Genomic DNA, 27,248 nt, shown 5'->3' on the forward strand with positions numbered 1-27,248 from the left:
TGTCATCCTGCCAGAACGTCCTATAACCTATGCCCTAAGTAGAGAGAAACAAGGAGGGGTGTTAATGTTGCAGTTTAAAAACTGTAGTGTAAAGCACCCTTCTGGCAAGACAGTGATGGAGTGAATGATGGTGAAAGTTTTTCTTTTTCGGGCCACCCTGCCTTGGTGGGAATCGGCCAGTGTGATAATAAAATAAAATAATAAAAATTATAATACGTGTTTGGCAGGCCAGCTGGCTGGGTGGCCAACTGGGTAAGAGAATGTAGATCTACTTTTGTACAGTTAACAGGTTAAATTGTGGTTCCTGGTGTTTGTCGATGATTGTGAAAGAGGGAGTGGAGAGGCATGTTGAGGCCCATCTAGGCTGAGGTGGATGGTAGTCCAGTCAGTAAGTCAGGCCAGTCAAGTCAGGCCAGTCAAGTTTGTACAGTCATTCAAGTCAGTCAAGTCATTCAGTAAATCAGTTAAGTCAGTCAGTCAAGTTAATAAGCCATCAGTAAGTTAGTCAAGTCAGTAAATCAGTCAAGTAGTAAGCAGTCAGTGTATCAATCAAGTCATTCAGTAAATCAGGTCAGTCATTAAGTAAATCAGTCAAGTCATTCAGAAAATCAGGTTAGTCAGTAAGTCAGTCATTCAGTAAATCAGTCAAGTCAGCAAATCAGGTCAGTCATAAATCAGGTCAGTCAGTCAGCCATTCAGTAAATCAACCAAGTCAGTAGGTCAGTCAAGTCAGTAAATCAGACAACAGCCTGGGTTATTCATTGCACAAGCCCATATATTTTCTTCACTCTTTTTAATCATATGAACCAATGCTTCATTAAGGCCATAAGCTCTCACCATATCCACCACACATGCACCACATTTAAGCTTATCTAATATCTCAATTTTCCTCATAACCCCAACACTTGAACTTTTTTTCACTTTGTCTTGCCACTCCCTGCATCACTCGTATGCCTCCTGGGTGCTATGGTTCCTTGGCAGATGCAATGTATTGTAATGCAAAGACCAAAACCCGATTCATAGACAGTGCTGGGTACTGTACTGGACGTGTATGTACAGAGCACTGGTACGGAGGTAGCAGGGTAGGAAACTAAGGCCTCCCCCGTAAAAGATAATGGCCTCACCCACAGGCAGACTGCCTAGTGTTCATTACACAAGGGAAAATCCCAGCTGTCCCCTATCGTGAAGCAAACTGTTTAAATTGAATTTTACCAAGTGTAAAATGAAAATATGCCATAATTTGACAAGTGTAATGGAGAAAACATTTTGAAGGAAACTGTCTTAATCGATGGTCTACTGTATTTATAAAAAAAAAAACTTACCTCCTGTGTGTCTTTGTTGACTGTGATGACATCTCCTTCAGCTGTGACCACACAGATTGAATTGCTGGCTGTGATAACATCAGTTTCAACAATGTTTGTTGTATGGATGTCAAAATCTCCCCAGACAACACCACTGAAGGAAACATCACCAGCATCGCCCTGCAAAACAAAACTAGTCAGACTGCTTGCTTCATACACTTGCTAACCCCATTTTTCCCTATTTTGCAGGGAGAGAATGAAGGTTCAGAATGGGTTGGACAAATATATGAGTGGGAGTGGCTGGATGTGAGTGGGATTTGCCAACTATCAACCAGTACTAGTGCAGCACTCCTCCATTCTTAGTTACAGAATTCCATATAAATAGATACAATCACACATTTTGTTACATGAAAAAAAAAAACTCACATCAGTTGACTGTCAGGAAGCATAATTATAAAACATCAGTGTAGACAAGTGAAAAAAAATACTGTGCAAGGAAACCTCTTTAATTTGCTATAAGTAAGGCTTCATGCTTACTCAATTGTAGAAAATAAAAATAAAAAATATAGGAAAAATAGTATTTACCATAAAATGGCATCATCCAAGGGCAATTTGCCCTTCAAACATGATTGTAATAGTTGTATACACTGCAGTTTGTGTATTTCTACCCTGCATATGGAATTTTGAAACTTAATTATTTGCTAATAGGACAGGTTAAGTTTAGGTTAACTAATAAATTTGTTTACATATAGTTAACTTAAATTGCCAGCCAACAAAATAACAAACAGTTTGCACATGTCTGGCAGTGCGGGGCAGTGTTGTGCATTAGGGCACTGATATACCCATTCGTCCTGATTAACCCTTTCAGGGTCCGTGCCATAGATCTACGGCTTTACGTTGAGGGTACAAACCGTAGATCTACCCCATGAGCTCAGTTCACTCTGATAAACTGTGAGCGGTAAATTTGGGCCTAGATATGAGAGAATACATCTATGTGGTATGTGTGCACCACATATAACAAATCCTGCAGCACACAGTGCATGAGAGAAAAAAACTGAGACCGTAATTTTCGATTAAAACAGCGACTTTGCAGTGTTTTTTGTATGTTTTTTTATAGTTGTATTTGCGATTTCTTGGTCTCATTTGATAGAATGGAAGATATATTACAAAAATAGAGATGATTTTGATTGGTTTTAGTACTGAAAATGGCTTGAAATTGAGCTCAGAGTAGCAGAAATGTTAAATTTTTGTCGATGTTCAAAAGTAAACAAATGACCTCACACATCTAATACACGCCAACTGGTGGGTCTAATATATGTTCACAAATGTGCTGATATTATTTATACAATTATTACGATATTGCATAACAGTAAATCTTCCATTTTTTGGTTTGAATAAAAATTCATTATGTGAATTAAAATCAAAATGGAACTCATTTGTAAAGCCTGAAAATGCAACAAATGAACAGAGGAAATGTTAGTTTAGTACCAGGAATGCCTGCATTGTTTATTCTGGACCCTATTCTGAAATTGGAATACAGTACAGTGGACCCCCGGTTAACGATATTTTTTCACTCCAGAAGTATGTTCAGGTGCCAGTACTGACCGAATTTGTTCCCATAAGAAATATTGTGAAGTAGATTAGTCCATTTCAGACCCCCAAACATACACGTACAAACGCACTTACATAAATACACTTACATAATTGGTCACATTCGGAGGTAATCGTTATGGGGGGTCCACTGTATTTTGAACTTCGCATTAAATTGGCCAAATTACCAATTTCCGATCACTTTATTTTGTAGTTGAAACAGTTGACTTGGCGATTTCTTGTGCTCAATCAACAGAATAGAAGTAATACTAGTGAAATAGCTAAGAATTTGGTCAACTGGAATAATGTAATTGGCCTAAAATGGGAGTCAAAGTCGGCAAAATCGCCAATGTGTAAATATCACTGACACATCAAAATTCGCGAGAGCATAATTTCATCAATTTTCCATCAAATTTCATACTTTTTGTTTTATTACCTTCAGAAAAAGATTCTCTACCATTTCATAAGAAAAAGTAACAAAATTAATTTTTGAAAATTCTTGGACCCTGGTGCACACACTGAAATTTGGCCTCTGGACCCTGAGAGGGGTAACCCTTTCACTGTCAAGAGTGACCAGCGACTGCCAGTCACTCGGTAATATTATTTTTACATTTATTCTATTTTTTCTTTTCTTCTCTAATATTTTATTTTTTTCAAGTAACTTTTGTGGCCTGTGAGACCAATATAATGCACAATGTATATATATCCACTCGTATGCAACACAACAACTGCACAAACATTATCATTATACTGTTTACAAAACTTGTTTACACAAACCCACGCTGCCTTCCCCACCACCCATGCTGGAAATTAGCCACTTTGTCTGACTTTTTTGGGTTATCCTAGGTTCTCTATGCATATGCTGCTATGTATGATAATCTGTGTAACTGTATTCGTGTATACCTGAATAAACTTACTTACCTACACACCGTCTTCCCAACCACCCACACTATCTTCCCCACCATCCAAGCTGCCTTCCCCACCACCCAAGCTGCCTTCCCCACCATCCAAGCTGCCTTCCCCGCCATCCAAGCTGCCTTCCTCACCACCCAAGCTGCCTTCCTCACCACCCAAGCTGCCTTCCCCACCACTCAAGCCTCATTCCCCACCACCCAAGCTGCCTTCCCCACCACCCACGCTGCTTTCCCCAGCACCTATGCTGAAAATAAGTCACTTTGTCTGACATTTTTGAGTTATCCTAGGTTCTCTACACATACTGCTATGAAGTGGCAGCTCGTCCATAGGAGTTGCAGAGCTGCAGTCCTCCCAGATGCTCACCGCCAGACGTATGACTTCATCAACCTTACGCTAAAATAATTTGCAACTGACAAATATGTTATACCTAGGTAGTAGGTTGGTAGACAACAACCGCCCAGGGAGATACTACCGTCCTGCCAAGTGAGTGTAAAACTGAAGCCTGTAATTGTTCTACACAATGGTAGGATTGCTGGTGTCTTTTTTTTTCTGTCTCATACACATGCAAGATTTCAGGTACATCTTGCTGCTTCTACTTACACTTAGGTCACACTACACATACATGTACAAGCATATATATACACACCCCTTTGGGTTTTCTTCTATTTTCTTTCTAGTTCTTGTTCTTGTTTATTTCTACCTCCATGGGGAAGTGGAACAGAATTCTTCCTCCGTAAGCCATGCATGTTGCAAGAGGCGACTAAAATGCCGGGAGCAATGGGCTAGTAACCCCTTCTCCTGTATATATTACTAAATGTAAAAGGAAAAACTTTCGTTTTTCCTTTTGGGCCACCCTGCCTCGGTGGGATATGGCCGGTGTGTTGAAAGAAAGAAAGAAAATATATTATAGGAAAAATCTGTTGTATGTTGCTTTCTATGTACAGTGGACCCCCGCATAACGATGGCATCACATAGCGATTAATCCGCATACCGCTTGCTTTAATCGCAAAAATTTTGCCTCACATACCGCTTAAAAACCCGCTCACCGATTTTCGTCCGAGACGCGTCCAATGTGCGGCCTGAGCCACGCTCACATGTTCCGCCGGTGGCATTGTTTACCAGCCAGCCTCCGCGGTAACATCCAAGCATACAATCGGAATATTTCGTATTATTACAGTGTTTTCGGTGCTTTTTCTGGAAAATAAGTGACCATGGGCCCCAAGAAAGCTTCTAGTGCCAACCCTACAGCAATAAGGGTGAGAATTACAATAGAGATGAAGAAAAAGATCATTGATAAGTATGAAAGTGGAGTGCGTGTCTCCGAGCTGGCCAGGTTGTATAATAAACCCCAATCAACCATCGCTACTATTGGTGGTACAGCTGCTGCTGTACCACTGTCAGCTGCTGCTGCACTGTCAGCTGCTGCTGCACTGTCAGCTGCTGCTGCTGTACCACCGTCAGCTGCTGCTGCTGCTGTAGCATCGTCTGCTGCTGCTGTAGCATCATCTGCTGCTGCTGTAGCATCGTCTGTTGCTGCTGTACCACCGTCAGCTGCTGCTGCTGCTGTAGCACCGTTGTTGGTGTGGCTTATTGAGAATACCAAGAAACAATTAACCCCAGAGGATTTGCCACCCAGGATAACCCAAAAAAGTCAGTGTCATCGAAGACTGTCTAACTTATTTCCATTGGGGTCCTTAATCTTGTCTCCCAGGATGCAACCCACACAAGTCGACTAACACCCAGGTGAACAGGGAAAAATGCCTGGAACTAGTGCTCATATTGGTGAATTTAAAGCCAGCAAAGGTTGGTTTGAGAGATTTAAGAATCGTAGTGGCATACACAGTGTGATAAGGCCTGTTCTGGAAGAAAATACCAAACAGGACCTACAGTACTCGGGAGGAAAAGGCACTCCCAGGACACAGTGTCTCATCAGTCATTGCTGCATCTTCAATAAAGGTAAGTGTCATTTATTCTTCATTTAGTAGACTAGTACATGCACAATATATACTGTGCATGTACTACTCTACTATTGTGCATGTATCCTTCTCTTTGTGTGTAGGAAAATGTATATTTCATGTGGTAAAAATTTTTTTTTCATACTTTTGGGTGTCTTGCACGGATTAATTTTATTTCCATTATTTCTTATGGGGAAAATTCATTCACATACCGATTATTTCGCATAACAATTACCCCTCTTGCACGGATTAAAATCGTTATGCGGGGGTCCACTGTACTTACAAGCGAATTTTTTATTTTTTTGATTGAAACGAGATAAAAATGATTAAAAATAGAAGTTTGATGCGATACGATAGTACAGGTATTACTGGCGCTGAGCCACCACTGTTGCTATGTATGATAATCTATGTAACTGTATTCATGTATACCTGAATAAACTTACACATTGTCTTCACCACCACCTACACCATCTTCCCCACCATCCAAGCTGCCTTCCCCACCACCTAAGCTGTCTTCCCATTTCACTTAATGTATCTGGTATCCTGGGCATTGCTTTCTGTCACAAACTCCTCAAAACCATGAAATTCATCTTCACTGACAATTCCATCTGTGTTAGAACTATCACTTGAGAAGAGAAGAGTCCCAAATTCGCTGGGGAGTCAGGTATTTATTACCACCTGGCATGGTGAACAAGGACTACTGAAGTGACATTCCCATAATGCATCACTGGCTCCCTGATTTTTTTTTATACTGCTAACACTGAGCACACAGACCCATTTTCTCATATGTAGATCTACCAGCTTTCCCCTGATAGATTTGAAACCGCTAGAATTTTGGAGTAGTACTACGGCATCAACAATGACTTGCAATCCATACTACTATGGCACCAACAGTGAAAGGGTTAAGTTAGTGTAACCATGCACCTTGGTTAAGTCGGAAGACAGAATGCCTTTGCTAAGACAGTGACGGTGTAAGTGATGGTGAAAGTGTTTCTATCAGGTCACCCTGCCTCAATGTGAGAAGGCCAGCATGTTAAAAAAATTATTACATATTATTATTATTTTATTATTATTTTTTTTTTTTTTATTATCACACCGGCCGATTCCCACCAAGGCAGGGTGGCCCGAAAAAGAAAAACTTTCACCATCATTCACTCCATCACTGTCTTGCCAGAAGGGTGCTTTACACTACAGTTTTTAAACTGCAACATTAACACCCCTCCTTCAGAGTGCAGGCACTGTACTTCCCATCTCCAGGACTCAAGTCCGGCCTGCCGGTTTCCCTGAATCCCTTCATAAATGTTACTTTGCTCACACTCCAACAGCACGTCAAGTATTAAAAACCATTTGTCTCCATTCACTCCTATCAAACACGCTCACGCATGCCTGCTGGAAGTCCAAGCCCCTCGCACACAAAACCTCCTTTACCCCCTCCCTCCAACCCTTCCTAGGCCGACCCCTACCCCGCCTTCCTTCCACTACAGACTGATGCACTCTTGAAGTCATTCTGTTTCGCTCCATTCTCTCTACATGTCCGAACCACCTCAACAACCCTTCCTCAGCCCTCTGGACAACAGTTTTGGTAATCCCGCACCTCCTCCTAACTTCCAAACTACGAATTCTCTGCATTATATTCACACCACACATTGCCCTCAGACATGACATCTCCACTGCCTCCAGCCTTCTCCTCGCTGCAACATTCATCACCCACGCTTCACACCCATATAAGAGCGTTGGTAAAACTATACTCTCATACATTCCCCTCTTTGCCTCCAAGGACAAAGTTCTTTGTTTCCACAGACTCCTAAGTGCACCACTCACTCTTTTTCCCTCATCAATTCTATGATTCACCTCATCTTTCATAGACCCATCCGCTGACACGTCCACTCCCAAATATCTGAATACGTTCACCTCCTCCATACTCTCTCCCTCCAATCTGATATTCAATCTTTCATCACCTAATCTTTTTGTTATCCTCATAACCTTACTCTTTCCTGTATTCACCTTTAATTTTCTTCTTTTGCACACCCTACCAAATTCATCCACCAATCTCTGCAACTTCTCTTCAGAATCTCCCAAGAGCACAGTGTCATCAGCAAAGAGCAGCTGTGACAACTCCCACTTTGTGTGTGATTCTTTATCTTTTAACTCCACGCCTCTTGCCAAAACCCTCGCATTTACTTCTCTTACAACCCCATCTATAAATATATTAAACAACCACGGTGACATCACACATCCTTGTCTAAGGCCTACTTTTACTGGGAAAAAATTTCCCTCTTTCCTACATACTCTAACTTGAGCCTCACTATCCTCGTAAAAACTCTTCACTGCTTTCAGTAACCTACCTCCTACACCATACACTTGCAACATCTGCCACATTGCCCCCCTATCCACCCTGTCATACGCCTTTTCCAAATCCATAAATGCCACAAAGACCTCTTTAGCCTTATCTAAATACTGTTCACTTATATGTTTCACTGTAAACACCTGGTCCACACACCCCCTACCTTTCCTAAAGCCTCCTTGTTCATCTGCTATCCTATTCTCCGTCTTACTCTTAATTCTTTCAATTATAACTCTACCAGACACTTTACCAGGTACACTCAACAGACTTATCCCCCTATAATTTTTGCACTCTCTTTTATCCCCTTTGCCTTTATACAAAGGAACTATGCATGCTCTCTGCCAATCCCTAGGTACCTTACCCTCTTCCATACATTTATTAAATAATTGCACCAACCACTCCAAAACTATATCCCCACCTGCTTTTAACATTTCTATCTTTATCCCATCAATCCCGGCTGCCTTACCCCCTTTCATTTTACCTACTGCCTCACGAACTTCCCCCACACTCACAACTGGCTCTTCCTCACTCCTACAAGATGTTATTCCTCCTTGCCCTATACACGAAATCACAGCTTCCCTATCTTCATCAACATTTAACAATTCCTCAAAATATTCCTTCCATCTTCCCAATACCTCTAACTCTCCATTTAATAACTCTCCTCTCCTATTTTTAACTGACAAATCCATTTGTTCTCTAGGCTTTCTTAACTTGTTAATCTCACTCCAAAACTTTTTCTTATTTTCAACAAAATTTGTTGATAACATCTCACCCACTCTCTCATTTGCTCTCTTTTTACATTGCTTCACCACTCTCTTAACTTCTCTCTTTTTCTCCATATACTCTTCCCTCCTTGCATCACTTCTACTTTGTAAAAACTTCTCATATGCTAACTTTTTCTCCCTTACTACTCTCTTTACATCATCATTCCACCAATCGCTCCTCTTCCCTCCTGCACCCACTTTCCTGTAACCACAAACTTCTGCTGAACACTCTAACACTACATTTTTAAACCTACCCCATACCTCTTCGACCCCATTGCCTATGCTCTCATTAGCCCATCTATCCTCCAATAGCTGTTTATATCTTACCCTAACTGCCTCCTCTTTTAGTTTATAAACCTTCACCTCTCTCTTCCCTGATGCTTCTATTCTCCTTGTATCCCATCTACCTTTTACTCTCAGTATAGCTACAACTAGAAAGTGATCTGATATATCTGTGGCCCCTCTATAAACATGTACATCCTGAAGTCTACTCAACAGTCTTTTATCTACCAATACATAATCCAACAAACTACTGTCATTTCGCCCTACATCATATCGTGTATACTTATTTATCCTCTTTTTCTTAAAATATGTATTACCTATAACTAAACCCCTTTCTATACAAAGTTCAATCAAACGGCTCCCATTATCATTTACACCTGGCACCCCAAACTTACCTACCACACCCTCTCTAAAAGTTTCTCCTACTTTAGCATTCAAGTCCCCTACCACAATTACTCTCTCACTTGGTTCAAAGGCTCCTATACATTCACTTAACATCTCCCAAAATCTCTCTCTCTCCTCTGCATTCCTCTCTTCTCCAGGTGCATACACGCTTATTATGACCCACTTCTCGCATCCAACCTTTACTTTAATCCACATAATTCTTGAATTTACACATTCATATTCTCTTTTCTCCTTCCATAACTGATCATTTAACATTACTGCTACCCCTTCCTTTGCTCTAACTCTCTCAGATACTCCAGATTTAATCCCATTTATTTCCCCCCACTGAAACTCTCCTACCCCCTTCAGCTTTGTTTCGCTTAGGGCCAGGACATCCAACTTCTTTTCATTCATAACATCAGCAATCATCTGTTTCTTGTCATCCGCACTACATCCACGCACATTTAAGCAACCCAGTTTTATAAAGTTTTTCTTCTTCTCTTTTTTAGTAATTGTATACAGGAGAAGGGGTTACTAGCCCATTGCTCCCGGCATTTTAGTCGCCTCATACGACACGCATGGCTTACGGAGGAAAGATTCTTTTCCACTTCCCCATGGACAATAGAAGAAATAAAAAAGAACAAGAGCTATTTAGAAAAAAGAGAAAAACCTAGATGTATGTATATATATATATGCATGTGCGTGTCTGTGAAGTGTGACCAAAGTGTAAGTAGGAGTAGCAAGATATCCCTGTTATCTTAGCGTGTTTATGAGACAGAAAAAGAAACCAGCAATCCTACCATCATGCAAAACAGTTACAGGTTTTTGTTTCACAGTCATCTGGCAGGACGGTAGTACTTCCCTGGGTGGTTGCTGTCTACCAACCTACTACCTACATATTATTATGATTGGGAATTGTCTATAAGGCCTGGAGAATGAGAAACAAATAAGATATGATTCAAGGAACGGGAGAGAAGAACCAATCCCCACTCATAGTTTGTTATGCTGAGGGCTTGCTGCAAATTTATAGAGAATGGAGCATAATAGGATGACTAGGAGAGTATATAAATATAAGGTGGATGGAAGGATGGGTAGGGGTCATTTCAGGAAGTGTCAAATATGCTGTGGCATTTGTTAAGTGTGTTGTGAAGTGTCACATGTACCTTGGTATTTGTTAACTGTGTTGTGCAGTGTTACATGTGCTGTGGTACTTGTTATGTGCGTTGTGAAGTGTCACATGTACTGTGATACTTGGTAACTGTGCTGTGAAGTGTCACATACATGTGCTATGGTACTTGTTAACTGGTCATGAGAGAGGCTCCTCACTGTGTCCACTAAGACCAAAATTTAGTGTGTCATGGATTCTACTAGAATTGATCATGATCAATACAGTGCTATGCCACTCTGAAAAAGATATTGTAATAGAATTGTTATGGGTCATCCCACTGCATTTTCAACCTTTTTCACTGGCCCCCCCCAGTACAGGAGGGCCCCGTAAATATGGCTCTAAGGTTCGCAACCCCATACGATAAGCAAAAATAGCCAGCAGATAGAAAAAGAGACATTCTTTTATCATCAAATGATTCTAAAATACCTATCAATTATTAAGTGCTCAATACAGCTAGGCTTAAAAAAAAAGATAAAAAAAAATACACAGTATATACAATATTATTTATTATTTTTTTTATTATCACACTGGCCAATTCCCACCAAGGCAGGGTGGCCCGAAAAAGAAAAACTTTCACCATCATTCACTTCATCACTGTCTTGCCAGAAGGGTGCTTTACACTACAGTTTTTAAACTGCAACATTAACACCCCTCCTTCAGAGTGCAGGCACTGTACTTCCCATCTCCAGGACTCAAGTCTGGCCTGCCGGTTTCCCTGAATCCCTTCATAAATATACAATACTTACCTTAAAATACAGCACTGGTCCTCCTTCTCTTATGTATCTGTTGCACAAAAATTGCAATATTGGCAGAAAACCGGAAAAAGCACTGAACATCATCAACAATGGCTCAATTGAAAGTCAACAAAAACATGGAATGTCGAAAAGAGGGAGTTGTATATACAGGGCCCTCCTGTACACTATCATTAAAAGTTTGAACTCAATTCAAAGTAAAATTTGCATGCTATCACACACCTACCATAAAGCAGAAAAAAAAATAGAGTATATACTGCATAAATGGTGAAACTCATAAGGTATCCCCTTATTACAGGATAGTTAATTGGACATAATATTAGTTTTTTAAATATTATATGCATTGAAAAATCCTGCAAAGAAAAAATAAAAAAGCACACAATACTGTAATTATTTCTGGTTAATTACAAGAGTAACAAAATAAATTTATCTCACTAATAAATGTGACATTTGTAAAAAAGTATATTCACACAAAATCTAAAAATGTACATGATAACATACAATAATATAAAAAAAGTAATATTGCATTGAAAAAAATTTAAACACATCAGCGGCTATCATACAAACAATAAAAGTAAATGCACTCACAGTCTTTACAAACTGAACTCCTTCTGTGTTGACATGATAGATAGAGCCAGTAACAGCATCTACACATAACAGCCCCGGGGAAGTTACACAGATCTCCTTGCTGGTGTGGTCATTCAGTACAAGGTTGTGCATAACTACTTGATGATATCAATACCTGGGAAAATAAGATTTTATCACCATCTGCCATGAGCACTTGAATAAAATCATCTACCTTTATTTTTGTATCACTCTCTCACAGTTTATTCACTAAGGAAACTACCCTACACAAGTACAATGAGACACTGTAGCTCAAGGTACATATTGTCAAACTCTCAAATTCATAAGCTTCCTAATTTGTAGCTTTCAGTCACCCAACACTTTTCCTGAAGGGCATCCCTCAAATATTTTCAATTATTTGCAATGTTTTCATGATACTCATTTTTCCATGGCTTAGGGCATGATTATTAAAATGAAAGCTAACCAAATGATTTCATTTTAAACATACTCTTAGTGACGATTTTTTTTTTTTCTGAATGTCAATATTAACCAGAAATTACTCAGAGACCTTGAAACTGGTCAGACTTAGTTTTATATTCTTCCTGTATCTAAATTTGCAGAGCCTCCAGAAATGCAACCCCACAAATTTCAGGTTTTGACTGTACAATACATGCAACATAAAAAAAACTCCTGGACAGAGCTAGATTTACAAACAATTCAACCATAAATGATTCACTTCTTACTGCAGGTGTTTTAGTCTTCTATTTATACATGTAGCACTTGATCTGCTTTCTGTGCAAAGAATATATAATAGTTGGGCAACTTGTAGAAAATGTTGTAGTACACAAATAGCCCGCACATAGAAGAGAGGAGATTACGACGACATTTTGGTCTGACTTGGACCATTTACAAAGTCACAGTGTGAGACTTTGTAAATGGTCCAAGTCAGACCGAAATGTCATCGTAATCTCCTCTCTTCTATGAGCAGGCTATTTGTGTATCATTCCAGTCACGGTATTGTGCCTTTTTTTGTTATTTAAAATGTTGTGGTGTTAGTCATCTACACTAGTTGGTCAACTTTCATTTGTGATAATCTTTAACCAGGTCACCAGCCAAAGCCCCACAGGTGGTCACTTAACCCTTTCAGGGTCCGTGCCGTAGATCTACGGCTTTACGTTGAGGGTCCAAACCGTAGGTCTACCCCATGAGCTCAGCTCACTCTGATAAGCTGTGAGCGGTAAAGTTGGGCCTAGATATGAGAGAATACATCTATATGGTATGTGTGGACCACATAAAACAAATCCTGCAGCACACAGTGCATAATGAGAGAAAAAAAAACTGAGACCGTAATTTTCGATTAAAACAGTGACTTTGCAGTGTTTTTCATATGTTTTTTATAGTTATATTTGCGATTTCTTGGTCTCATTTGATAGAATGGAAGATATATTATAGAAATAGAGATGATTTTGATTGGTTTTAGTAATGGAAATGGGTTGAAACTGAGCTCAAAATAGCAGAAATGTTTAATTTTTGCCGATGTTCAAGAGTAAACAAATGATCTCACACGTCTAATACACGCCAACTGGTGGGTCTAATATACACATTCACAAATGTGGTGATATTATTTATACAATTACAGTGGACCCGCATAACGATATTAATCCGTTCCTGAGAGCTCATTGTTATGCGAAATTATCGTTATGCGAATGAATTTTTCCCATAAGAAATAATGGAAATCAAATTAATCCGTGCAAGACACCCAAAAGTATGAAAAAAAAAATTTTACCACATGAAATATACATTTTCCTACACACAAAGAGAAGGATACATGCACATTTTGTAGAGTAGTACATGCACAATATATATTGTGCATGTACTACTCTACAAAATGAAGAATAAATGACACTTACCTTTATTGAAGATGCAGCAATGACTGATGAGACACTGTGTCCTGGGAGTGCCTTTTCCTCCTGAGTACTGTAGGTCCTGTTCGGCATTTTCTTCCAGAACAGGCCTTATCACACTGTGTATGCCACTACGATTCTTAAATGTCTCAAACCAACCTTTGCTGGCTTTAAATTCACCAATATGAGCACTAGTTCCAGGCATTTTTCCCTGTTCACCTGGGTGTTAGTCGATTGGTGTGGGTTGCATCCTAGGAGACAAGATTAAGGACCCCAATGGAAATAAGTTAGACAGTCTTCGATGACACTGACTTTTTTGGGTTATCCTGGGTGGCTAACCCTCTGGGGTTAATTGTTTCTTGGTATTCTCAATAAGCCACACCAACAACGGCAGCAGCAGCAGCTGACAGTGCTACAGCAGCAGCTGACAGTGCTACAGCAGCAGCTGACAGTGCTACAGCAGCAGCAGACGGTGCTACAGCAGCAGCAGACGGTACTACAGCAGCAGCAGCAGCAGCTGACGGTGGTACAGCAGCAGCAGCAGCAGCAGCAGCTGACGGTGCTACAGCAGCAGCAGCAGCTGACAGTGCTACAGCAGCAGCAGACGGTGCTACAGCAGCAGCAGACGGTACTACAGCAGCAGCAGCAGCTGATGGTGGTACAGCAGCAGCAGCAGCTGATGGTGGTACAGCAGCAGCAGCAGCTGACGGTGCTACAGCAGCAGCTGACAGTGCTACAGCAGCAGCAGATGGTGCTACAGCAGCAGCAGCAGCTGACGGTGCTACAGCAGCAGCTGACGGGGCTACAGCAGCAGCAGCAGCAGCTGACAGTGCTACAGCAGCAGCAGCATCAGCAGTTGACCATGGTACCACAGTATTTCGATAATATTTCTCACCCTTTTTACCACAGGGTTGGCACTAGAAGCTTTCTTGGGGCCCATGGTCACTTATTTTGCAGATAAAATCACCAAAAACGCTGTTATAATACGAAATGTTCCGATTGTATGCTTGGATGTTACCGCGGAGGCTGGCTTGTAAACAATGCCACCGGCGGAACATGTGAGGCTGGCTCAGGCCTCACATAGACGCGTCTTGGACGAATAGTGTTGAGCGCGTTTTTTAGCGCTATGCGAGGCAAAATTTTAGTGATAAAATGTATCACTATGCGGATTTAACGTTATGTGATGCCAACGGTATGCGGGGGTCCACTGTATTACAATATTGCATAACAGTAAATCTTCTATTTTTTGGTTTGAATAAAAATTCATTATGTGAATAAATAATCAAAATGGAATTCATTTGTAAAGCCTGAAAACATAACTAATGAACAGAGGAAATGTTAGTTAAGTGCCAGGAATGCCTGCATTGTTTATTCTGAACCCTATTTCAAAATTAGAATATTTTGAACTTTGCATTAAATTGGCCAAATTACCAATTTCTGATCACTTTATTTTGTAGTTGAAACAGTTCATTTGGCGATTTCTTGTGCTCAATCGATAGAATAGAAGTAATACTAGTGAAATAGCTAAGAATTTGGTTGACTGGAATAATGTAATTGTCCTAAATTGGGATTCAAAATTGGCAAAATCGCCGATGCATAAATATCACTGACAAAAAGGACCTTCATCACACAGGAGAAAAAGGCACTGCCAGGACACAAGCCTATGAAAGACAGGCTTACTCTTTTGTTCTGCACTAATGCTAGTGGTGATTTTAAAGTGAAGCCTTTACTTGTGTATCATTCAGAAAATCCCAGAGTGTTTAAGAAAAACAATGTCTTTAAGAACAAGTTATGTGTCTTGTGGAAAGCTAATCATAAGGCATGGGTCACAAGACAAATTTTCAAAGAGTGGGTCCATGAAGTGTTTGGCCCCAATGTGAAAAAATACCTCCAGGAAAAGAAATTGCAACTCAAGTGCCTTCTGTTAATGGACAATGCTCCTGCTCATCCTCCAAACTTATTAGACCTCTTGTCTAAGGACTTCAGTTTTATAAAAGTGAAGTTCTTGCCTCCTAACACCACTCCTCTCCTCCAGCCCATGGACCAGCAGGTCATTTCTAACTTCAAAAAACTCTACACAAAAGCAGTGTTTGAAAAGTGCTTTGAAGTGACCACAGACACTAAGTTGACCCTAAGAGAGTTCTGGAGGAATCACTTCAACATCTACAGCTCCATAAGCCTTATAGGTGAGGCTTGGGAGGGAGTGACTTCCAGGACTTTGAACTCTGCTTGGAGACAATTGTGGCCAGATTGTGTCCAAAAGAGGGATTTTGAAGGGTTTGAGGCTAACCCTGACCCTGGCCCAGCTCACCCTCTGCCTGTTGTGGACTCTATTGTGGCATTGGGGAACACCCTGGGGTTGGAGGTGAGTGGTGAGGATGTGGAAGAGTTGGTGGAGGACCACAGGGAAAAGCTGAAGAGCTGCAAGTGCTTCATCTGGAGCAGTATCAGACCACAGCTGAGGAACTTGCTTCAGAGGAGGAGGAAGAGGGAGTGGATGAGGTGCCTTCTTCAAAGATTAAGGAGATTTGTGCCAAGTGGAATGATGTCCAAATGTTTGTGCAGAAGTACCACCCTGAGCAAGCTGAAACAAGCCATCTTTGCAACAAGTTCAGTGACAGAACCATGTCCCATTTTAGGGAAATGTTAAAGAGGCGCCAGAAACAGAGGACTGTGGACAGTTATTTTGTGAGACAGGGGTCCAGTGATTCTCAAGCTGGTCCTAGTGGCATTAAAAGACAGAGAAGGGAAGTAACCCCAGAGAGGGCTTTACCTGAAGTCCTCATGGAGGGAGATTCTCCTTCCAAACACTAACCCCAACTCCCTCTCTCCTCCTCCCTATCTTCCAGATGCCATCACCAATCTTCAATAAAGGTAAGTACAGTAAAAATGTTATTTTATATGTATTACTATACATAATTAAAAACTATAGTACAGTGGACCCCCGCATAACGATTACCTCCGAATGTGACCAATTATGTAAGTGTATTTATGTGAGTGCGTTTGTACGTGTATGTTTGGGGGTCTGAAATGGACTAATTTGCTTCACAATATTTCTTATGGGAACAAATTCGGTCAGTACTGGCACCTGAACATACTTCTGGAGTGAAAAAATATCGTTAACCGGGGGTCCACTGTATTTGTTGTATGTAAAACTGTAATTAATCTCTATAAAATGTATTTTTTGTGTGAATATTTTTGGGTTTCTGGAACGGATTAATTGTATTTCCATTTCAAATTTCAGACTTTTCGAATTTAGAACTAGCTCCAAGAACGGATTAAGTTCGATTTTTGAGGTTCCACTGTAACAAAATTATTTTTTGAAAATTCTTGGACCCTGGTGCGCACTTTGAAAATTGGCCTCTGGACCCTGAAAGGGTTAATCCACTGTAGTTTGCCAAGCAAAAATTAGGTTCCTAAACCTAAGTTATTGTAACCTCATTTCCTGGATATATTAACTCAAATACATGTATATTTAGGATTACTTTTGTGAAGCTCCTTTGTAATGTAAATATTATACAGAGTTCCCAAGTATGTCAGAAATGGTCAATCAAGTTATTACCCACAATTGCTGAAAAATATGTATTTGCATGAGCAAGGAGGTTTTAGAGTGGGTAGGGGATGTGTAGATCAAGTGTTTACATTGAAGCATATATGTGAACAGCATTTAGATAAGGGTAGGGAAGTTTTCACTGCATTTATAGATTTAGAAAAGGCATATGATAGAGTGGATAGAGGAGCAATGTGGCAGATGTTGCAAGTATATGGAATAGGTAGTAAGTTACTAAATGCTGTAAAGAGTTTTCATGAGGATAGTGAGGCTCAGGTTAGGGTGTCTAGAAGAGAGGGAGACTACTTACCAGTAAAAGTAGGTCTTAGACAGGGATGTGTAATGTCACCATGGTTGTTTAATATATTTATAGATGGGGTTGTAAAAGAAGTAAATGCTAGGGTGTTAGGGAGAGGGGTGGTATTAAATTATGGGGAATCAAATACAAAATGGGAACTGACACAGTTACTTTTTGCTGATGATACTGCGCTAATGGGAGATTCTAAAGAAAAATTGAAAAGGTTAGCGGACGAGTTTGGGAGAGTGTGTAAAGGTAGAAAGTTGAAAGTGAACATAGAAAAGAGTAAGGTGATGAGGGTATCAAATGATTTAGATAAAGAAAAATTGGACATCAAATTTTAGAGGAGGAGTATGGAAGAAGTGGATGTTTTCAGATATTTGAGAGTTGACATGTCAGCGGATGGATTTATGCAGGATGAGGTTAATCATAGAATTGAGTGGTGCATTGCAGTATATGTGGAGACAAAAAAAACGTTATCTATGGGGCAAAGAAGGGAATGTATGAAAGTACAGTGGACCCCCAGTTCGCGATGCTATCGGTATCTGATAAATCCGGTAACTGATGTATTATATCGCAAAAAATTTGCCTCGGTTCCAGTTACAAAACCCGGTATGCGATGCGATTCGTACGAGACGTGTCCACGTGTGGCCTGAACTGCCCCGTGTGTGCCAGTGTTTACAAGCCAGCCAGTGTGCGCGCATCTAAGGATACATTCGGTACATTCCATATTATCACTGTTTTTTGTGCTTGTTTCTGCAAAATAAGTCACCATGGGCCCCAAGAAAGCTTCTAGTGCCAACCCTTCGAGACCAAGGGTGCTAATGACTATTGAAATGAAGAAAGAGATAATTGCAAAGTACGAAAATGGAGTGCGTGTGTCGGAGTTGGTCAGGTTATATAATAAACCCCAATCAACCATCTCTACTATAGTGAGCAGGAAAATGTCAATCAAGGAAGCTGTTCTTGCAAAAGGTGCAACTGTGATTGCGAAACAACGACCGCAAATGTTAGAAAATGTTGAGAGACTGTTATTGGTGTGGATAAATGAAAAACAGATAGCAGGAGATAGCATCTCTCAAGCGATCATTTGTGAAAAGGCTAGGCACTTGCACGAGGATTTAATTAGAAAAATGCTTGCAACTAGTGGTGATGTGAGTGAATTTAAGGCCAGCAAAGGTTGGTTTGAAAGATTTAAGAATCATAGCGGCATACATAGTGTGATTAGGCATGGTGAGGCTGCCAGTTCAGACCACAAAGTGGCTGAAAAATATGTGCATGAATTCAAGGAGTACATAGAGGCTGAAGGATTGAAACCTGAACAAGTGTTTAATTGTGACAAAACAGGCCTGTTTTGGAAGAAATTGCCAAGAAGGACCTACATTACTCAGGAGGAAAAGGCACTCCCAGGACATAAGCCTATGAAAGACAGGCTTATTCTTCTGATGTGTGCCAATGCTAGTGGTGATTGCAAAGTGAAGCCTTTATTGGTGTATCACTCAGAAACTCCCAGAGCATTCGGGCAAAAGAATATCCTCAAGGCTAATTTGTGTGTGCTGTGGAGGGCAAACACTAAGGCATGGGTCACTAGGGACTTTTTCTATTACTGGTTACACCATGCATTTGCCCCCAATGTGAAAAATTACCTAACTGAAAAGAAATTAGACCTTAAGTGCCTCCTGGTATTAGACAATGCCCCTGGTCATCCTGGTCATCCTACAGACTTGGCAGAGTGACTTTCTGAGGACATGAGCTTCATTAAGGTCAAGTTTTTGCCTCCTAATGCCACTCCTCTCCTGCAGCCCATGGACCAGCAGGTCATTTCCAACTTCAAGAAACTGTACACAAAAGCTGTTTCAAAAGTGCTTTGAAGTGACCACAGACACTCTACTGACTCTAAAGGAGTTTTGGAAGGATCACTTTAACCCTTTCAGGGTCCAAGGCCCAAATCTGGAGTCACGCACCAGTGTCCAAGAATTTTCAAAAAAAAAATTTGTTATTTTTTCTTATGAAATCGTAGAGAATCTTTTTGTGAAGGTAATAAAACAAAAAGTACGAAATTTGGTGGAAAATTGACGAAATTATGCTCTCGCGAATTTTGATGTGTCAGCGATATTTACGAATCGGCGATTTTGCCGACTTTGACTCCCATTTTAGGCCAATTACATTATTCCAATCAACCAAATTCTTAGCTATTTCACTAGTATTACTTCTATTCTATCGATTGAGCACAAGAAATCGCCAAGTCAACTGTTTCAACTACAAAATAAAGTGATCGGAAATTGTTAATTTGGCCAATTTAACACAAAGTTCAAAATATTCCAATTTCAAAATAAGGTCCAGAATGAACAATGTAGGCATTCCTGGCACTAAACTAACATTTCTTCTGTTCATTAGTTATGTTTTGAGGCTTTACAAATAAATTCCATTTTGATTTTTTATTCACATAATGAATTTTTATTCACACCAAAAAATAGAAGATTTACTCTTATGCAATACTGTAATAATAGTATAAATATCATCACCATATTTGTGAATGTATATTAGACCCACCAGCTGACGTGTATTAGATGTGTGAGGTCGTTTGTTTACTCTTGAATATCGGCAAAAATTTAACATTTCCGCTACTTTGAGCTCAGTTTCACGCCATTTCCAATGCTAAAACCAATCAAAATCATCTCTATTTCTGTAATATGTCTTCCATTCTATCAAATGAGACCAAGAAATCGCAAATACGACTATAAAAAACATACGAAAAAACACTGCAAAGTTGCTGTTTTAATCGAAAAATCATGATTTCATTTTTTTTCTCTCATTATACACAGTGTGCTGCAGGATCTGTTTTATGTGGTGCACACATACCACATAGATGTATTCTCTCATATCTATGCCCAAATGTACCACTCACAGTTTATCAGAGTGAGCTGAGCTCATGGCGTAGATCTACGGTTTGGACCCTGAACATAAAGCCGTAGATCTACGGGACGGACCCTGAAAGGGTTAATATCCTCAATTGTGTAAACCTTATAGGTAAGGTTTGGGAGGGAGTGACTAAGAGGACCTTGAACTTTGCCTGGAAAAAACTGTGGCCAGAATGTGTAGACAAAAGGGATTTCGAAGGGTTTGAGGCTAACCCTGAGAAGCCTATGCCAGTTGAGGAATCCACTGTGGCATTGGGGAAGTCTTTCGGGTTGGAGGTTAGTGGGGAGGATGTGGAAGAGTTGATGGAGGAGGACAATGACAAACTAACCACTGATGAGCTGCTAGATCATCTTCAACAGCAAGAGGCCAGACCTGAGGAAACTGCTCCAGAAGAGGGGAGAGAGAAATTGAAGAAGTTGTCTACTTCAAAGATTAAGGAAATGTATGCAATGTGGCTTAAAGTGCAAAGCTTTTTTGATGAAAATCACCCTCAGACAGCTACTGCAAGCTGTGTTGGCAACCTGTACAATGACACTGTTGTGAACCACTTTAGGAAAGTCATAAAGGAACGAGAGGTACAGGCCTCTATGGACAGATATGTTGTGCGACACTAGTCCAGGGGCTCTCAACCTGGTCCAAGTGGCATTAAAAGAAGAAGGGAAGTAACCCCGGAAAAGGACTTGCTACCTCAAGCCCTAATGGAGGGGGATTCCTCTTCTAAATGCTAACACCATCCACACTCTCCCCTCCTCCCATCCCATCAATCATCACCAGATCTTCATTAAAGGTAAGTGTCAATTATTCTATTGTTATTATTCTATTGTTATTGTTGTTATTGTAATTATTCTATTGCATTAAACTTAATATTTCATGTGGTAAAAGTTTTTTTTTTCATACTTTTGGGAGTCTTGCACGGATTAATTTGATTTCCATTATTTCTTATGGGGAAAATTGATTCGCTTTCCGATAATTTTGGTTTACGATGAGCTCTCAGGAACAGATTAATATCACGAACCGGGGGTCCACTGTATAGTGGTACCAACACTCTTACATGGGTGTGAAGCTTGGGTTATAAATGCTGTAGCGAGGCGACGGTTGGAGGCAGTGGAGATGTCCTGTCTAAGGGCAATGTGTAGTGTAAATATTATGCAGAAAATTCGGAGTGTGGAAATTAAGAGAAGGTGTGAGTTAATAAAAGTATTAGTCAGAGGGCTGAAGAGGGGTTGTTGAGATGGTTTGATCATTTAGAGAATGGATCAATGTAGAATGACATGGAGAGCATATAAATCTGTAAGGGAAGGAAGGCAGGGTAGGGGTTGTCCTCAAAAAGGTTGGGAGGGAGGGGGTAAAGGAGGTTTTTGTGGGCAAGGGGCTTGGACTTCCAGCAAGCATGCACGAATGTGTTAGATAGGAGTGAATGGAGAGGAATGGTATTTGGGAGTTCACTCATTTTATCAATATGACCAGGCCAGACAGCTGGGCGGTTGGGTGGTATAGGGTATTTGATCTGCTTCAGAGCAATTTTAATCAGACACCCCATTAAACAGACACATTGAGCCTCTGTCCAACCAGACTTGTTTGTCAGTTTTAGCAGATATCCACTTTATAGAGATCTGTTTTATCGATGGTTTACTGTATGATTCACTCTAAGTAGAGCTTTATTTAAAGTAAAACATAGTCTGTAAATAAAAGATTGCTCTACGTAAATCATTTTTTTGCCATATTCAAGCATATTATTATGTTATACTGTATTAAAAATCAAATCATTTCACCTCAGTGGACCATACATTATATGTATAGTCAATGAAGATACACATTTATATTGCATATTATATCATAATTACAGCAGACCCCCAGTTTTCGTAATTAATCCATTCCAGAAGGTTGGCCTAAATCTGAAAATTCCCATAGGAAATAATGTAAATCCAATTAATCCATTTCAGACACCCAAAATATTAACAAAAACTAAATTTTATAGAGAATAACTATAGTGTTGCAGCTTTTCAGTGGTTAGTACATTCATTACTTACCTTAAAATATTTGTAGTCTTAATGTAGGGCGAGAGGCGAGTAGAATTATTTGCAGGAAGTCAGTGTAGGTAGCCGGTAGATGTAGGTACACACATGTAGTCCTTCTGGGCTACACCTACCAGCTACCAACACTGCAAAACACAGCCATATTATAGCCATCGGCATACCATGTTCACTGAGCTTAATTGTTTCTAACAACTACCTTCAGATGCCATCATAAACAGAGAGAGAAGTAAAGAATAATTCATGCCAAGAATTGTAAACAAACGCGTGTTAAGGGCGGTGACTGGGCCAGACGCAAGATTCACAGTTTTCTCAAACGCTCGACCAGAGAAAATGTAATGGTTACCCTCCACCCAACTCACCATTCGATAGAATATAAACATTAGATGTTTATATGCTATATGCTATGTAATGTGTTTCTTATATAATTTTGAAGAAAATATCATATGTAAATGGATTAATGAAAACGTCTATATTAACCTAAAATAATACATTTAATGTGCCCAGGAGTGATTATTATTAAACATACATCACATATAAACATTGCATGTTTTTATGTCCAGTGGACCCTTGGTTATCAGCCGTTCCTGTTATCAGCCAACTCAGTGATTGACTGGTTTTTCGGCTCCTGGTGATTGGCCGCTATTTCGGTGATCGGCCATTTCAGACGCGTCCGTCCACCGGTTGGGGCCGTTTGCGCATCAGTTTGGCTGCGTCTCTCGGTGCATGAGGAAGCTTCTGTTCATACATCCAAACATTCTGTTTGTTTTCCATTATTTTTTGTGGGTTTTTTGCAGTGCAACTGCAAAATAAGTAACCAAGGCTCCAAAGAAAGTTCCTAGTAAAATTCCTGTGGTAAAGAAAGTGAGAAACACCATGGAATTTAAGCGTGAAGTGTAGCAGGCAAGCAGGGAGTGTAGCAGGCATGCAGGGAGTGTAGCAGGCATGCAGGGAGTGTATCAGGCATGCAGAGAGTGTAGCAGGCATGCAGGGAGTGTAGCAGGCATGCAGGGAGTGTAGCAGGCATGCAGGGAGTGTAGCAGGCATGCAGGGAGTGTAGCAGGCATGCAAGGAGTGTAGAAGGCAAGTAGGGAGTGTAGCAGGCATGCAAGGAGTGTAGAAGGCAAGTAGGGAGTGTAGCAGGCATGCAGGGAGTGTAGAAGGCATGCAGGAGTGTAGCAGGCATGCAGGGAGTGTAGCAGGCATGCAGGGAGTGTAGCAGGAATGCAGGGAGTGTAGCAGGCATACAGGGAGTGTAGCAGGCATGCAGGGAGTGTAGAAGGCATGCAAGGAATATAGCAGGCATGCAGGAAGTGTAGCAGGCATGCAGGGAATGTAGCAGGCATGCAGGGAGTGTAGAAGGCATGCAAGGAATATAGCAGGCATGCAGGAAGTGTAGCAGGCATGCAGGGAATGTAGCAGGCATGCAGGGAGTGTAGCAGGCATGCAGGGAGTGTAGCAGGCATGCAGGGAGTGTAGCAGGCATGCAGGAAGTGTAGCAGGCATGCAGGGAGTGTAGAAGGCATGCAGGGAGTGTAGAAGGCATGCAGGGAGTGTAGCAGACATGCAGGAAGTGTAGCTGACATGCAGGGAGTGTAGCAGACATGCAGGGAGTGTAGCAGGCATGCAGGAAGTGTAGCAGGCACGCAGGGAGTGTAGAAGGCATGCAGGGAGTGTAGAAGGCATGCAGGGAGTGTAGCAGACATGCAGGAAGTGTAGCTGACATGCAGGGAGTGTAGCAGACATGCAGGGGGTGTAGCAGACATGCAGGGGGTGTAGCAGGCATGCAGAGAGTGTAGCAGGCATGCTGGAAGTGTAGCAGGCATGCAGGGAGTGTAGCAGGCATGCTGGAAGTGTAGCAGGCATGCAGGAAGTGCAGCAGGCATGCAGGAAGTGTAGCAGGCATGCAGGAAGTGTAGCAGGCATGCAGAAATTGTAGTATGCATGAGGTGTAGCAGGCATGCAGGGAGTGTAGCAGGCATGCAGGGAGTGTAACAGGCATGCAGGGAGTGTAACAGTCATGCAGGGAGTGTAGCAGGCATGCAGGAATTGTAGCAGGCATGCAGGAAGTGTAGCAGGCATGCAGGAAGTGTAGCAGGTATGCAGGAAGTGTAGCAGGCATTCCAGAAGCCAGCATTAATCTTCAATACTGATTTAATACTGATTTAATTGTTAACAAAATTATATTTGTTGTGAATATTTTTGTCTGGAATGGATTAATTGTATATACATTAATTCTTATGGGAAATATTATTTTGGTTTTCGGCCATTTTGGTTCTAGGCCAAGCTTCTGGAACAGATTACAGCCGATAACCGAGGGTCCACTGTACTGTGTAACGTGTTTCTTATATAATTTTGAAGAAAATATCATAGAATGAATTAACGAAAATGTCTATATTAACCTAAAATAAGACAGTTAATGTTTCCAAGAGTGAGTCACGAACATATGAGTGGCCCAGGTGAACGTGTTTGGTACCAGCGATTTCCAAGCAGATGTACGAAATCCGGAGGGAAAATTCACCGAAAATAGTGCTTGATTTCCGAATTGGCTGATTTCATTGCCCAGAATATCTTGATGCAAATTTTGGCAAATTCAGACACCAAAGCCAGTATGGCATTAGGGGAAGTGAACACAGTTTTGTTGTATTGTATGTACAGTGGTTAGTGAGACTTCAAATACAGTGGACCCCTGCCTTACGATGGCATCGCGTTACATTAAATCCGCCATACGATACATTTTAACGCAAAAATTTTGCCTCGCCTCACGATAAAAAACTCGCCTTATGTGATTCGTCCAGGACGCATCCCACGTGTAGCCTCAGCGGCAGTGTTTACAAGCCAGCCAGTACGGTCGCATCTACGCATACATTCAGTACATTTCACATTATCCCAGTGTTTTTAGTGCTTGTAACTGCAAAATAAGTCACCATGGACCCCAAGAAAGCTTTTAGTGCCATCCCTGTGGTAAAAAGGGCAAGAATTAGTATGGAATTGAAAAAAGAGATTAAGGAAATGTGTGCAAAGTGGGTTGAACTGCAAACCTTTACGGATGACAATCACCCTGACACAGCTACTGCAAGCCGTGTTGGCAACCTGTACAATGACAATGTTAAGGCAAATTTTAGGAAAGTCTTAAAGGGATGGGAGGCACAGACCTCTATGGACAGATTTGTTGTGCGACAGAGGTCCAGTGACTCTCAAGCTGGTCCTAGTGGCATTAAAAGAAGAAGGGAAGTAACCCCAGAAAAGGACTTGCTACCTCAAGTCCTAATGGAAGGGGATTCCCCTTCTAAACAATAACTTCCACACTCTCCCCTCCTCCCATCCCATCAATCATCACCAGATCTTCAATAAAGGTAAGTGTCATGTATTCTATTCTTAGTAGAGTATTAACTGTGCATGTCTTCTTCCGTTTGTGTGTATTAAAATTAATATTTCATGTGGTAAAAAAAATATTTTTTCATGCTTTGGGGTGTCAGGAACGGATTAATTCGATTTCCAATATTTCTTATGGGGAAAATTAATTCGCCTTACAATAATTTCGGCATACAATGAGCTCTCAGGAACGGATTAATATTGTCCACTGTACCTTCTATTACACAGCAATACAGAAGTGGAATGGGCTGCCTGATCATGTCAAGGCCAGTCTTGGTATACAGCAATTTAGAAAGTGAGCTAGAAAGAATCTAATGAATGAAGTTACAGAAAAGAAGGAAAGTGATTTCTTATATAACTAATAAGATAAGATTCATTTGGATTTTTGACTTGGAAGGTTAGCCACCCAGAATAACCAAAGAAGGTCAGTGCATCATCAAGGATTGTCTGTCTTATTTTAAGGTGGCTCGTGGCCTGGTATACCTGGAGTATACCTGGAGGGGGTTTCAGGGGTCAACATCCCTGTGGCACGGTCTGTGACCAGGCCTCATCATTACACTGACTAGACACTGCTCTCACTTCACATGCTGAGGGTCTGTGGTTTGACTCCCAGCAAAGGTGGAAACACTGGGTGTATTTCTTTACACCTATTGTTCCTGTTCATCCCATCAGTAAAATAGGTACCTGGGTGTTAGTTGACTGGTGTGGGTCGCATCCTGGGAAAAAATTTACCTAATTTGCATGAAATGCTCTGCCTAACAAGGAGCTTTCAACATAGTAGTAAGTCACTGATGTCAGCTAGGCCTGTATACTTTGTACATGCAACTGTAGAAAATAAAGATATTATTATTTTATTATTATCGGGATCCTTTAATCTTCTCCCCCCAGTATGCGACCCACATGCAGTTGTCTACTTACTGCTGGGTGAACAGGGACAGTCGGTGTAAGGAAACATGGCCAACATTTTCACCTATGCAGGGGATTAAGCCACTGACACTCAGTTTGTGATTTCTTTTTAATGCTCATCTAATTCATTTTCATGTGTATACGTATCTGATTTACTCACTTTATATTATTCCCACTGTAATTCATAATCATGCATTTGATTTACTCTATTTTATTTTCACTGTTGTGAGTGCTCACAGCT

At 40.8% G+C, this 27,248-nt stretch overlaps 1 non-coding gene across 1 annotated transcript in view; it reads right to left on the bottom strand.

The window, feature by feature from the left end:
- Nucleotides 1-1,320: 1,320 nt before the first annotated feature.
- Nucleotides 1,321-27,248, bottom strand: part of LOC128698197 (elongator complex protein 1) — a 30,764-nt gene continuing 4,836 nt past the window's right edge. Inside the window, exons 2-3 of the transcript XR_011391377.1 lie at nucleotides 12,044-12,197; nucleotides 1,321-1,481 (exon numbers count right to left, since the gene is read on the bottom strand). This is a non-coding gene — a transcript (elongator complex protein 1). The remainder of the gene's footprint in view (nucleotides 1,482-12,043; nucleotides 12,198-27,248) is intronic.

Source organism: Cherax quadricarinatus, unplaced genomic scaffold (assembly GCF_038502225.1).
Source record: "Cherax quadricarinatus isolate ZL_2023a unplaced genomic scaffold, ASM3850222v1 Contig1882, whole genome shotgun sequence".
NCBI classification, from domain to species: Eukaryota; Metazoa; Arthropoda; class Malacostraca; order Decapoda; family Parastacidae; genus Cherax; species Cherax quadricarinatus.